Raw genomic sequence first — 16,016 nt, forward strand, 5'->3', positions numbered from 1 at the left:
ATTTATCCACCCTCATACCATTAAGCTTCCCGAGCACCTTGTCAGTTGTAATTTTCACAGCACATACTTCACTTCCCTGACACTCTTGAATGTCTTTTATACTGCAGATGTCTTCCACTGTGAAGATTCATGCGAAATACACTTTCAGTTCCTCTGCATCACTCATTACAATATCTCCAGCGTCATTTTCTATTGGTCCTATATCTACCCTCGACTTTCTTTTAACCTTTGTATACTTAAAATAGCTTTTAGTATCTTCTTTGATATTAGTCGCCAGCTTCATTTCATACTTCATATTTTCCTTCCTAATGACCTTCTTAGTTTCCTTCTGCAAGTTTTTAAAAGCTTCCCAAATCCTCTATCTTCCCACTAGCTTTGGCTTCCTTGTATGCCCTCTCTTTTGCTTTTACTTTGGTTCTGACTTCACCTGTCAGCCACAGTAGTGTCCTTCTTCCATTCAAAAATTTCTTCTTAATTGGAATATATCTGTCTTGCACTCCCCTCATTTTCAAAGAAACTCCAGCCATTGCTGCTCTACTGTCCTTCCTGCTAGTGTCCCTTTCCAGTCAACTTTGGCCAGTTCCCCTCTCATGCCATTGTAATTTACTTTATTCCACTAAAATACTGCCACATTGGATTTTAGTTTCTCCTTCTCAAATTTCAATGTGAACTCAATCATATTGTGCTCACTGTTCCCTAAGGATTCCTTTACCATAAGCTTCCTTATCACCTCCGGACCATTGCACAACACCCAATTCAGTACCCTAGTGGATTCAACAACATCTTTTAGACATTCTACAAATTCTCTCTCTTGAGTTCCGGCACTGACCTGGTTTTTCTAATCCACTTTCATGTTAAAATCGGCAATGTTTATCATGACATTGCCCTTCTGACACGCCTTTTCTATCACCAGCTGTAATTTGTAATCCACATCCTGGCTGCTGTTTGGAGGCCTGTATACAACTGCCATTAGGATCCTTTTACCCTTGCCATTTTTTAACTCAACCCATAGAGACTATACAGTCCTTCTGATCCTATGTTATCCCTTTCATGCACATGGCCACACCACCCTCTCTGCCTACTATCCTATCTTTCCAATACATCATATATCCTTGGCATTCAGCTCCCAATGGCAGCCATCCTTTAGCCAAGTTTCAGAGATGGCCACAACATCTTAATTGCCGATCTGTAGCTGAATTTCAAGATCGTCCATTTTATTTCCTATCCAGCGTGCATTCAAATATAACACTTTCAGTCCAGTATTTGTTGCTTTCTGTTTTGACTGGCCCATGCCTCTATTGCCCTGTAACTCACCCCGCTGGCTGTGATTAAGCCTCATCTCCCGCCTGTCCTTTCTATCATCTCTGTTGCACGCTACCTTTGACTTATTTCTGTTATTCCCTCCCTCAGCCCTATCGCTCTGGTTCCCATCCCCCTGCCAAATTAGCTTAAACCTTCCCTAACAGCCCTCTTAAACCTACCGGCTAGGAAATTGGACCCCTTTGGGTTCAGGTGTAACTGAATAATATATATTCTAATAGTAATTTACTGTTGTTATCATGATGTATTGCAATGCACTGCTGCTGCAAAACAACACATTTCATGGCATATGCCAGTGATATTAAACATGACTCTGGTTCTGAGTCCTGTACTTAATACTCCTTTGGATTGCTCATGAATCTTCGCTGATCAACGCGAAGTGAAACCAAGAACCATTCCCCTTGCAGCTGCTTTCTGTAAACGATTAGTCTCATTCTGAGTTGGCTGCCCCAAATTCCATTACCCTATATTTAGGTAGGTTAAATCCAACTTGTCATTGATTGGCCTAATCTCATAATGCATAGAAGTCTTTTTGTATTTATGTATATACAGACAAGCACACACACATGCATACATATATATACAGTATATTGCATCCAAGGTCTTCAAGCTTGCACAATGTTAATATCATTGTTCATTGTTAAGCCTTTTAAAATGCTTCCAACTTAACTGTCCTGGTCATTAATAATAACAGGGAATAGTAGCTTGCTTAACCTGTCTTCTGCTAACTGTAGCTGTTGATTGAAATGTTCCAGTGGTGGTTTGAATCCAATAGCTATCAGCTCCCGCTAATACCATAAGGACCTTGTGAAGTAGCATAGATTGAGGCGTCATATTAAAGGATTATTTTTTTTTCCCCCTCATCGACTATACCAACTACTTCTCAAATACTTCAGTCAATCTTCCTGTCTGGAAACTTAAAATCTTCCTCTCCATTTTAATGAAGGGGATTTCAACTACCTTCAAGCTCCCTCTCAATGGTGGATGTCAGACTGATAGATTATTTGGCTCTGATTTATTTTTTTTAATGATAAAACACTGTAATTTACTTATTGTTAATTGAGATAGGCCATTCTGGCTCTTTGAGCCAAGCCGCCAGCAATCTCCTGATTTAATTTGAGCCTAATCATGGTACAATTTTTAAAAAATGGCCAATTAACCTACCAACCTGTACATTTTTGGACTGTGGGAGGAAACTCATTTGGTCACGGGGAGAATGTACAAACTCCTTACAGGGAGTGACAGGAATTGAATCAGGTCGCTGGCGATGTAATAGCATTATACTATCCGCTGCACCCCCAATTTAGTCCTATTTGAAAGCGCACACCCTGTAAGCCAGGCTCCTGTCTAAGGGGACTGTCACTGCCTCTCACTGACCTATGGCCAAAACTGAACAGCACATCTATGCTTTTTACACTTCATTCAAGTCTTTTGATTGTACAGATTAAAATGTAGTACTTCTACAGCATATTAAAAACTAATTATTATATCATACAACTGATGCACCATTAATAACTCACTCTGAGACGTAAGGCGAGATATCGGCTTTTATTGACTGGAAGAAGGAACAAGCAGTGAGTGACCACCATACTACATCCTGGAGACTGAGAGGCCGGGCTCAGGCCTTGATCGCCTTTATACAGGGGTCTGTGGGAGGAGCCACAGGAGCAGTCAGCAGGGGGCGTGTCCAGACAGGTATATGTAGTTTACCACAACAACAATGATCAAAATTAGTTTATAAATGTTTTCAATCTGCAATTCCTCAGCCTTCACACTCCTGTTGACTGCAATTTTGCCCTATAGACAGCCTCTCCTCTCAAACACATTGCCTCTGCTTGTAAACCAGCTATCTCATCTTCAGCACTATTATCCACCTTTTCTACAACACTTCTTGCATTGAAATATATGCAGCTCAGGACACCAGTCACACCCTGCTCAACCTTTTGATTCCTAACTTTGCCTGAGGTCTTACCACAGACCCGTCTCCACAAACTCTCCACTAATTGTTCTGCGCCCGGTTCCCATCCCCCTGCAACTCCAGTTTAAACTCCACTGTGCAGCATTAACAAACCTTCCCACTAGGATATTAGTTCCCCTCCAGTTCAGGTGCAAACCGTCCCTTCTGTACAGGTCCCACCTTCCCTGGAAAAGAGCCCAATGGTTCTAAAATATTTTGCCTCCCTCCTTCATCAGATATTAAACTGTATGTCTGTTTAACATAATATAAACAGATTCAGATAATCTGGCCTCACTAACGTGGCACGGGTCGCAATCCTGAGATCACCACCCTGAAAGTCCTGCCCTTTAACTTTCTACCTAACTCCCTGAACTTCCTATGCAGAACTTCATCACTCGTCCTACCCATGTGGTCCTACGTGGACCACAATTTCTGGCTGTTCACCCTCCCACTTAAGAATGTTTAGGACTCAATTGGAGATATCCCAGACCCTGGCACCCTGGAGGCAATATACCATCTGGGAATCTAGTCCTCAGCCACAGAACCTGTCCGCTCCCCTAACGAATCACCTATCACCACAGCGTGCCTTTTCACCCCACCTTCCTTTTGAGTCACAGACGCAGATGCAGTGCCAGAGACCTGACCACTGTGACTGTCCACTGTTCAGTCATTTCCCCTGACAGTATCCGAAGTGTTATACCTGTTGTTGAGGGGGATGGCCACAGGGGTACTCTACACTGGCCCCTTAAACCCTTTCCCCTTCCTGACAGTCTCGTGGGTCCTGCACTCTGGCAGTAACTACTTCTCGATATGTCCTATCTATCACTGCCTGAGCCTCCTGAATGATCCTGAGTCCATTCAGTTCCAGCTCCAACTTCTTCAAGCGGAATGTTTGAAGCTGCAATTGGACGCCCTTAGACCATAAGACACAGACACAGGAGCAGAATTAGGCCATTCAGCCCATCGAGTCTGCTCTGCCATTCCAGCATGATTGCAGATCCCACTCAATCCCATACACCTGTCTTCTTGCCATATCCTTTAATGCCCTGGCCAATCAGGAATGATCAACTTTTGCCTTAAATATACACACAGACTTGGCCTCCACCACAGTCTGTGTTAGAGCATACCACAGATTTACTACTCTCAGGCTAAAAAAATTCCTTCTTACTTCTGTTCTAAAGGGTTGTCCCTCAATATTGAGGCATGCCCTCTAGTTCTGGATACCCCCACCATAGGGAACATCCTCTCCACATCCACCCTATCTAGTCCTTTCAACATTTGGTAGGTTTCAATGAGATCCCCACACATTCTTCTAAATTCCAGTGAGTACAGGCCCAAAGCTGCCAAATGCTCCTCATACATTAACCCCTTCATTCCTGGAATCATCCTCATGAACCTCCTCTGGATTCCCCAATGACAACACATCCTTTCTGAGAAATGGGGCACAAAACTGTTGACAACACTCCAAGTGCGGCCTGACTAGTGTCTGATAAAGGCTCAGCATTATCTCCTTACTTTTATATTCTATTCCCCTTGAAATAAATGCTAACATTGCATTTGCCTTCTTTATCACAGACTCAACCTGTAAATTAACCTTGTGGGAGTCTTGCACGAGGACTCCCAAGTCCCTCTGCATCTCTAATGTTTGAACATTCTCCCCATTTAGATAATAGTCTGCACTATAGTTCCTTTTACCAAAATGCATTATCATACATTTCCCAACACTGTATTCCATCTGCCACTTTTTTTCCCACTCTTCTAATTTGTCTAAAACCTGCTGCAATCGCATTGCTTCCTCAGCACTACCTACCTCTCCACCTATCTTTATATCATCCGCAAACTTTGCCACAAAGCCAACAATTCCATTGACAAAAAAAGTAAAAGGCAGCAGTCCCAATACTGACCCCTGAGCAACGCCACTAGTCACTGGCAGCCAACCAGAAAATACCCCTTTTATTCCCACTCACTGCCTTCTGCCTGTCAGCTATTTCGCTATCCATGCCAGTATCTTTCCTGTAATGCCAGAGGATTCTGTCTTGTTAGGCAGCCTCATGTGTGGCACCTTATGCAAGTAAATGACATCCATTGCCTCTCCTTTGTTCAGCCTGCTTCTACTTCCTCAAAAAACTGATCTGTCAGGCAAGATTTCCCTTTACTGAAACCATGCTAACTTTGACTTATTTTATCATTAGTCTCTAAGTACCTCAAAACCTCATCCTTAATGATAGATAACCAACATTTTCCCAACCACTGAGGTTTTAGACTAACAGGCCTATATTTCCTTTCTTTTCCCTTCCTATCTTCTTAAAGAGTGCTATTTTCCTGTTCTTCGAGACCATACCAGAATCAAATGATTCTTGAAAGATCATGACCAATGCATCCATTATCTCTTCAACAACCTCTCTCAGGACTCAGGGAGGTAGTCCAGGTGACTTCTCCACCTTAAGATCTTTGAGTTTGCCGAGCACTTTTTCCTTTGTAATAGCAATGGCACTCACTTCTGTTTCCTGACACTCACAGACCACTGGCACACTGCTAGTGTCTTCCACAGTGAAGACAGATGCAAAGTACCCATTAAGTTCATCTCCCTTTTCTTTGTCCCCCATTACTACCTCACCAGCATCATTTTCCGGTGGTCCAATATCAACTCTCATCTCCCTTTTGCTCTGAAAAAACTTTTGGTATCCTGCTTTATATTATTGGCTAGTCTGCCTTCATATGCATCCACAGAGGAAACAGCATTATGAAGGACCCCATGCACCCCTCATACAATCTCTTCTCCCTCCTGCCGTCTGGGAAAAGGCTCCGAAGCATTTGGGCTCTCACGACCAGACTATGTAACAGTTTCTTCCCCCAAGCTATCAGAATCCTCAATACCCAAAAGCCTGGACTGACCCCTTGCCCTATTGTCCTGTTTGTTATTTATTGTAAGTGCCTGCACTGTTTTTGTGCACTTTATGCAGTCCAGTGTAGGTCTGTAGTCTAGTGTAGCTTCCTCTGTGTTTTTTTTTATTATGTAGTTCAGTCTAGCTTTTTTGTTCAGTGTCATGTAACACCATGGTCCTGAAAAACGTTGTCTCATTTTTACTATGCACCGTACCAGCAGTTATGGTTGAAATGACAATAAAAGTTGACTTGACTTGACTTAATATTTCATCTTTTCCCTTATAGCTTTCTTAGTTGCATTTTGTTGGATTTAAGAGCTTCTCAATCATCCTACTCACTTATGCTACCTCATATGCCCTTTCCTTGGCTTTTGTGCAGTTCTTAATGTCCTTTGTCAGCCACGGTTGCCCACCCCTGGCATTTGAGAGCTTCTTCCTCTGTGGGACGTATCTATCCTGCACCTTGTGAACTATTTCCAGAAACATCTGCCATCTCTGCTCTGCCGTCATCCCTGCCAGTGTCCTCCTCCAATCCTCCTGGGCAAGCTCCCCTCTCTCATGCCTCTGTAATTCCCTTTATTCCATTGCGATACTGATACATGTGACTTATACTTCTCCCCCTCAAATTGCAGTAGGAATTCAATCATATTATGATCACTGAACCTAAGGGTTCCTTTACGTTAAGCTTCCTCGTTACATCTGGGTTAATGCACAACACCCAATCTAAGATATTCTTTCCCTGGTTCGGCTCAAGCACAAGCTGGTCTAAAAAGCCATCACATAGGCATTCAACAAATTCCCTCTCTTGAGATCCAACGCCAACCTGATTTTCCCAATCCCCTTGCATATTGAAGTCCCCATTACAATTGTGTCGTTACCCTTATTACATGCTTTTTCCAGCTCCCTTTGCAATCTCAACCCTGTATGTTAGCTACTACTTGGAGGCCTATATATGATTCCCATAATGGCTTTTCTCACCCTTGCAATTTCTTAACTCCACCCACAAAGATTTGACATTCTCTGGCCCTATGTCACCTCTTTCTGAAGATGTAATTCCATCTTTTGCCAACAGAACCACACCATCGCCTATGCCTTCCTGCCAGTTCTTTCGATACAGAGTGTACCTTTGATGTTAGGCTCCCAGCAATGGCCTTCTTTCAGCTATGACTCAGTGATGCCCACAATGTCATACAAACCAATTATTAATTGTGCCTCGAGTTCGTCCACCTTAATTCCAAATGCCACGTGCGTTTAAATACTGCACTACTTGCAGTTGTAGTCGTCAGGGACATAGGAAGTCTCCCTGCCTTCCCACATTCGGAGCAAGAAGGCTGTGAGTGAACTGCTGGTTTTTTGGAGCGAAGGGAGTTTTTTACTACCAGGGTTAAAGAGAGGCGAGACTGCACAGGCGCGTGACGTCAGCCAGTAGAGCGCGAAAGGTTTAAAAAGAAGGCAGCCATATCCAGCGGGCAGAGGAGTGAGAGGCAGCAGAGTGACAGGGCTTTGGCGGTAGCGGGATGAGGCGAGGTAGGAAGTATGTGTGTGAGGCCAGATGTGAGGGGTCCTGGAGTCTCCCAGCCTCCCGGAGGCCATAACTGCATCAGGTGTGTTGAGCTGCAGCTCCTGAGGGACCGAGTTAGGGAACTGGAGATGCAGCTGGATGACCTTCGCCTGGTCAGGGAGAGTGAGGAGGTGATAGAGAGGAGTTACAAGCAGGTGGTCACTCCGGGACCACGGGGGAGACAAACAAGTGGGTCACAGTCAGGAGGGGTAGGGGAAGAGTCAGGTACTAGAGAGTACCCCTGTGACTGTACCCATTGACAATAAGTACTCCTGTTTGAGTGCTGTTGGTGGGGGTGACAGCCTAGCTGGGGGAAGCTGCAGAGGCCGTGCCTCTGACACAGAGTCTGGCCCTGTGGCTGAGAAGGGTAGGGAAGGGAAGAGGAAGGCAGTAGTGATAGGGGACTCTATAGTCAGGGTGTCAGACAGGCGATTCTGTGGACACAGGAAAGAAGCTCGGATGGTAGTTTGCCTCTCAGGTGCCAGGGTCAGGGATGTTTCGGATCGTGTCCAAGATATCCTGCGGTGGGAAGGAGAACAGCCAGAGGTCATGGTACATATTGGTACCAATGACATAGGTGGGAAAAGGGAAGAGATCCTGAAAGAAGACTACAGGGAGTTAGGAAGGAAGTTGAGAAGCAGGACTGCAAAGGTTGGTAATCTCAGGATTACTGCTTGTGCCATGTGACAATGAGAATAGGAATAGGATGAGGTGGAGGATAATGCATGGCTGAGGGATTGGAACAGGGGGCAGGGATTTCGATTTCTGGATCATTGGGACCTCTTTTGGGGCAGGTATGACCTGCACAAAAAGGACAGGTTGCACTTGAATCCTGGGGGACCAATATCCTGGTGGGGAGATTTGCTAAGGCTACTGGGGAGAGTTTAAACTAGAATCGTTGGGGGGTGGGAACCGAACTGAAGAGACTGGGGAAGAGGAGGTTGGCTCACAAATAGAGAAAGCTTGTAGACAGTGCGAGAGGGAGGATAGGCAGGTGATAGAGAAGAGACATGCTCAGACCGAAGGCTTGAGATGTGTCTATTTTAACGCAAGGAGTGGTGTGAATAAAGCGGATGAGCTTAGAGCGTGGATCAGTACTTGGAGATATGATGTGGTGGTCATTACAGAGACTTGGATGGCTCAGGGACAGGAATGGTTACTTCAAGTGCTGGGTTTTAGATGTTTCAGAAAGGACAGGGAGGGAGGCAAAAGAGGTGGAGGCGTGGCACTGTTGATCAGAGATAGTGTCACAGCTGCAGAAACGGTGGACGCCATGGAGGGATTGTCTGCGGAGTCTCTGTGGGTGAAGGTTAGGAACAGGAAGGGGTCAATAACTTTACAGAGTGTTTTTTATAGGCCATCTAATAGTAACAGGGATATTGAGGAGCAGATAGGGAAACAGATCCTGGAAAGGTGTAATAACAACAGAGCTCTCGTGATGGGAGATTTTAATTTCCCAGATATCGATTGGCATCTCCCTAGAGCGAGGGGTTTAGATGGGGTGGAGTTTGTTAGGTATGTTCAAGAAGATTTCTTGACACAGTAGCCTACTGTGATTAGCCTACAAGAAGAGAGGCTGTACTTGATCTGGTATTCCGAAATGAACCTGGTCAGGTGTCAGATCTCTCAGTGGGAGAGCATTTTGGAGAAAATGATCATAATTGTGTCTCCTTTACAATAGCATTGGAGAGAGATAGGAACAGACAAGTTAGTGAAGTGTTTAATTGGAGAAAGGGGTTATCAGTTAATGAGGCTATCAGGCAGGAAATTGGAGGCTTAAATTGGAAACAGATGTTCTCAGGGTAAAGTACAGAAGAAATGTGGCAAATAGTCAGGGGATATTTGTGTGGAGTTCTGCATAGATACGTTCCAATGAGACAGGGAAGTTATGGGAGGGTACAGGAACCGTGGTGTACAAAGGCTGTAAGAAATCTAGGCAAGAAGAAAAGAAAAGCTTACAAAAGGTTCAGAGAGCTAGGTAATGTTAGAGATCTAGAAGATTATAAGGCTACTAGGAAGGAGCTTAAGAAGGAAATTAGGAGAGCCAGAAGGGGCCATGAGAAGGCCTTGGCAGGCAGAATTAAGGAAAACCCCAAGGTACTCTACAAGTATGTGAAGAGCAAGAGGATAAGACGTGAAAGAATAGGACCTATCAAGTGTGACAGGGGGAAAGTGTGTATGGAATCAGAGGAAATAACAGAGGTACTTAATGAATACTTTACTTCAGTATTCACTATGGAAAAGGATCTTAGTAATTGTAGTGATGATTTGCAGCAGACTGATAAGCTTGAGCATGTAGATATTAAGGAAGAGGATGTGCTGGAGCTTTTGGAAAGCATCAAGTTGGATAAGTTGCCTCCACAGCCATCTGTGCAAATGAATTCCAGAGATTCACCAACATCTGGCTAAAGAAATTCTTCCTCATCACTATTCTAAAGGGAAATTCTTCTATTTTAAAGTTGCTCTCCACATCTAGGCCTTTCAATATTTGATAGCTTTCAATGAGATTCCTTCCCCCCCTCCCCCTACGTTCTCCTAAACTCCAGTGACTACAGGCCTGGAGCCATCAAACGCTAGATAGATTTTGAGTAAGTCAAGGGATGTGTGGATGGTATAGGAAAATGAGGTAGAAGATCACCTATAATCTTGCTGAATGGTGGAACAGGGTTAATGGAACAGGGTTGAAGGAACAGATGGTTTCCCTTAATCGTGTTCCTTGTCCCCACATCCTTCTCCTTGGCTTTTTAGAGAATTACATTTTGGAACTAATGTAACATACTAATGCAATATCAGGGCCAGATCTTCCAGAGATGGAGAAGAAGGTATCTTGCGGTCCTTCAGGGCTGGAGATGCACACGGAGGAAGGAAAGGTTGATAAATGTTAATCTGATTCAATTGAAATGTCTAATACCAGAGGGCATGCATTTAAGGTGAGTGGGGGTAAATTGAAAGGGGATGTAAGGGGCAGGTTTTTTGACATAGAATGTGGTGGGTGCCTGGGATGTGTTGCCTGGAGTGGTGGCGGAGGCAGATTCATCAGGGATTTTTAAGGGACATTTAGATAGGCACATGAATGTGAAGGAAATGGATGGATATGGACATTTGGGAGGCAAAAAAGATCAGCTGATTACAAACAAGAAAAAATCTGCAGATGCTGGAATTCTGAGCAACACCCACAAAATTCTGAGCTCCTCCAGTATTTTGTGTGTGTTGCGTAGTTTAGCTGATCATTTGATCACTGATTTAATCGGTTCGACACAACATTGCAGGATGATTGACCCTTTCCTGCTGATGAATAAAATACTACTTTCATTTATGGTCCCAAACTCTTTATATCTATGTCTGTGATTTATTTGACAACTGTAAATACTTAGATCAGGTGATAGTCTAATTAAAGCTATTGAACTTACTTCCCATTTAACACAGCCACTCCATTTTATTCTATGATCATCAGAGGAGGCCTGTTCATTTGTTTAATGTTATATTTCAGCTGGGCAACCAACTCACAAAGATTAACAATCTCTGTATAATGTGTGAACAGTATGTTGACAATTCATATTTTCTGTCTCTATGAAATTAAGTTCTAGCATTATGTTACTTAATTCTGTATAAAATCTCTTAATTGCAATTCTGTATAAAATCTCTTAATTGCAAGGAACTACGTTATAGACACAAGGAAAATCAGTTTTTATCTGTTCAAATTATATTTTCCATTTTGCAGTCCAATAAAAGGTTCCCACTATCTAAATAAACTTTTGGTAAATATCCTTCCAGGAAACAGCTTTAATACATTTCAGTCACCTTTTTAGGAATGGTTGGGCTGCCTGGAAATGTTTCAAGAACTTCTAATTAAAACAGGATTATCATTTCAAATTCTGTTTTGCTGGGATGTCCTTGGAATGGAATGGTAGTAGGAGTCATTTTAGATAATTTATGAAAGAAATAAATGTAATCATAGAGAAACAACACTTCATTAGGTCACTGTTTAGCTCTAATCAAAGACATGGACTGTAACAATGCTGCCGAAGAAAAAAACATTATATAGGATATTCCCAGTTGATGAATGGGTTACATTTTCACAGGCGTCCCTAAGGAGATCTTTTGCATAAAACACAAAAATCACTTGGGATGTTAAAGAAGCCACTTAAGTAGATACCTCCTGTACATAGTAAGTCACCACTGAGTGTCTGCTTGTGGTTTTCTGCTGCTGTAGCCCATTCGCTTCAAGGTTCAATATGTCGTGTGTTCAGAGATGCACACCACTGTCACAATGCATGGATATTTGAGCTATAGTTACCTTCCTGTCTGCTAGAGCCAGTCTGGCCATTCTCCTTTGACCTCTCTCGTTGACAGGGTGTTTTCACCCACAGAACTGCCACTCATGGGATTTTTGTCTCTCACACGTTTCTGTCAACTGTAGTGCACAAAATCCCAGGAGGTCAGCAGTTTCTGAGATACTCAAACCACCCCGTCTAACACCAGCAATCAATCCACGGTCAAAGTCACTTAGATCACATTTCTTCCCCATTCTGACGCTTGGTCTGAACACCAACTGAACCTCTGGGTCATATCTGCATGATTTTTATGCATTGAATTGCTGCCACATGATTGGCTGATTAGTATCTGCATTAATGAACAGCTGTACAGGTATAGTTAATAAAGTGGCCTGTCTATATTTCCGCAATGTTGTAATAAAATGCATTAAAAGGCATATGATTGTTAAGAAAAAATAATTACCAAAAGTGGGGTGAGAGAGGAAACTAATTATGGAACAAATGTATGCAAATATGTTAAATATTTGAATAATATTATAGGATCCTATTTGCGTGTGGAAGTGCCAACCAGTCAGGAGTTCTTACCCCCAAGGACGGCTTGTACACTCTCAGGATGGTAATGTAACATAATGGCAAATTGATGGCGTTTTAGGATAACTATTGACAAGTAGTTTCACTTAGAACAGAACTAAGAATCATATTGTCAGGACAAAAGTATTTGGCTGAAACGTGCATGGCCCTGATGCACCATCAATAACTCTCGGAGACGTGAGGCGAGATATAGGCTTTTATGTGCTGGAAGAAAGAACAAGCAGCAAGTGACCACCAGACAACATCCTGGAGACTGAGGAAGGGGCTGTGCCTGCAATGGCCTTTATACCGGGGTCTGTGGGAGGAGCCACGGTCAGTGGGAGGAGTCACAGGAGCAGTCAGCGGGGGGGGGGGGGGGTGTCCAGACAGGTATATGTAGTTCACCACAGGCCCTAAATGGAAATGTGCAAAATTCTGACTGGGTTCACCAGGCTGAATATGAGGAGGATACTTTTTTAGATTGGAGGTGCTCAGAACCAGGAATATATTCGAGGAGTCAGCACAAAACATTTAGGACTGAGATGTGGAGAAGTGAGGTGGTGAATCTGTGGAATTCAGGATTACAAATGGCTATGGATGCCAAATTATATTTTGTCATTTCTGTGAGTCAATATGTCGATAATCCTATCATAGAAGCAGCTCTAATTCAATTCAGCTTAGGAAATGAAACCGCACAGGCACAGAGAGAGTGCTGTGGGAGGTACGAAGTCAGACTACTTGGAATTTTAGATTCCATGGGGGTGGTTAGATATGTCTATAAAACCATAAGATATAGGAGCAGAATTAAACCATTGGCCTATTGTGTCTGATCTGCCATTTCCATCTCAGCCCTGATCTCCTGCCTTCTCTCCATTTCCCTTCATGTCTCTGGTTTGTTGCCCTTCCTGATTGCCGTTGAAGTGAATAATCTAGTGGGCCATTTCAAAGTGCAACTGAGAGTCTGGCACAAGATCAGTGGTAGCCTAAAGCTAGGCTGGAAAGGATGGTGGATTTCCTTTTCTAAAAGACATTACCGAATCCAGAAACTCAGAAGCTTCAGGTTGCTCATTGCAATTTTATTCCAGAGGACATAATTGATGAAATGTACACTCAGGTGCCACTTTAATAAAGTGGCCGTAAGACCACAAGATATAGGAGCAGAATTAGGCCAATTGGCTCATTGTGTCTGCTCCAACATTTCTTTATAGCTGATCCATTTTTCCTTTCAGTCCTAGTCTCCTGTCTTACCCACCCCAACCCCTGCCCCATGACATGCCCTGACCAATGAAGAATCTATCAAACTCAGCCTTAAATATACGTGGCCTTCACAGCTGCCTATGGCAATGAATTTTACAGATTCACCATTCTCTGGCTAATGAAATTCCTCCTCAACTGCATTCTAAAAGGACGCCCCTCTATTTTGAGTCTTAGACACTCTTAGACGCATTGGAAACTTCTCCACATCCATTCTATCAAGGCTTTTCACTATTCAAAAGGTTTCAATGAGGTCACCCCTTATTCTTCTCAATGCTAGTGAATACAGGCTCAGTGCCATCAAACGCTCTTTATATGACAAGCCATTCAATCCTGGAATCATTTTCGTGAACATTCGTTGAACCCTCTCCAGTTTCAACACATCCTTTCTAAGATAAGGGGCCCAAAACTCCTCAGAATACCCCAAGTGAGGCCTCACACATCTCAAAATTACACCCTTGCATTTATATTCCAGTCCTCACATTTCTAGACATCACATTTGCGTTCCTCACCAAAGCCTCAACCTGCAAATTAACCTTTAGGGAATCCTGTACAAGGACTCCCACATCCCTTTTTATTTGCTCTCCATTTATAAAATAGCCAACCCTTTCATCTCTTCTACCAAAGTGCAAGAGCATACACTTCCCAACATTGTATCCATCCGTCACTTCTTTGCCCATTGTCCTAATCCATCAAAGTCCCCCATTGCCTCTCTAATTCCTCAAAGCTATCTGCCCCTCCACATATCTTCAGATCATCTGCAGACTGTAACAAAGCCATCAATTCCATCATTCAAATCATTGACATATAATGTAAAAAGAATCGGTCCAAACACAAACCCCTGTAGAATACCATTAGTCACTGACAATAGACAATAAGTGCAGGAGTAGGCCATTCAGCCCTTCTAGCCAGCACCGTCATTCACTGTGATCATGGATGATCATACACAATTGGTACCCTGTTCCTGTCCTCTCCCCATATCCCTTGACCCCGCTATCTATAAGAGCTCAATCTAACTCTCTCTTGAATGCATCCAGAGACTTGGCCTCCACTGCCTTCTGGGGCAGAGCATTCCACATATCCACCACTCTCTGGATGAAAAAGTTTTTCCGCATCTCTGTTCTAAATTCTTATTCTTAAACTGTGGCCTCTAGTTCTGGACACCCATCAGTGGGAACATGCTTCCTGCCTCCAGCGTGACCAATCCCTTAATAATCTTATATGTCTCAATCAGATCCCCTCTCATCCTTCTAAATTCCAGTGTATACAAGCCCAGTCGCTCCAATCTTTCAACATATGACAGTCCCGCCATTCCGGGAATTAACCTTGTGAACCTACGCTGCACTCCCTCAATATCAAGAATGTGCTTCCTCAAATTTGGAGACCAAAACTTCACACAATACTCCAGGTGGGGTCTCACCAGGGCCCTGTACAGCTGCAGAAGGACCTCTTTACTCCTATTCAGCTGCGGTCACAGCACCGAACCTTGCGGTACCCCACTGGTGACAGCCTGCCATTCTGAAAGGGACCTGTTAATTGCTACTCTTTGTTTCTTGTCAGCCAGCCAATTTTCAATCCATGTCAGTACTCTGCCCTCAATACCATGTGCCCTAATTTTGCCCACTAATCTCCTATGTGGGACTTCATCAAAAGCTTTCTGGAAGTCCAGGTACACTATATCCACTGGCTCTCCCTTGTCCATTTTCATAGTTACATCCTCAAAAAACTCCAGAAGATTAGTCAAGCATGATTTTCCCTTCATAAATCCAAGATTACTCGGACTGATCCTTCTACTGCTATCCAAATGTGTCGTAAATTCATCTTTTATATCTTTTATTTTCATCCAGCATCTTTCCCACCACTGACGTCAGGCTAACCGGTCTATAATTCCTTGTTTTCTCTCTCCCTCCTTTCTTAAAAAGTGGGATAATGTTAGCCACCCTCCAGTCAGCAGGAGCTGTTCCTGAATCTATAGAACATTGGAAAATGATTACCAATGTGTCTACGATTTCTAGAGCCACCTCTTTAAGTACCCTGGGATGCAGACCATCAGGTCCTGGGGACTTATCAGCCTTCAGACTCAACAGTCTGTCCAACACCGTTTCTTGCCTAATATAAATTTCCTTCAGTTCATCCTTTACCCTAGTTCCTTTGACCATTATTACATCTGGGAGATTGTTTGTGTCTTCCCTAGT

This window comes from Hypanus sabinus, chromosome 6 (assembly GCF_030144855.1).
Source record: "Hypanus sabinus isolate sHypSab1 chromosome 6, sHypSab1.hap1, whole genome shotgun sequence".
In the NCBI taxonomy this organism is placed as follows: Eukaryota; Metazoa; Chordata; class Chondrichthyes; order Myliobatiformes; family Dasyatidae; genus Hypanus; species Hypanus sabinus.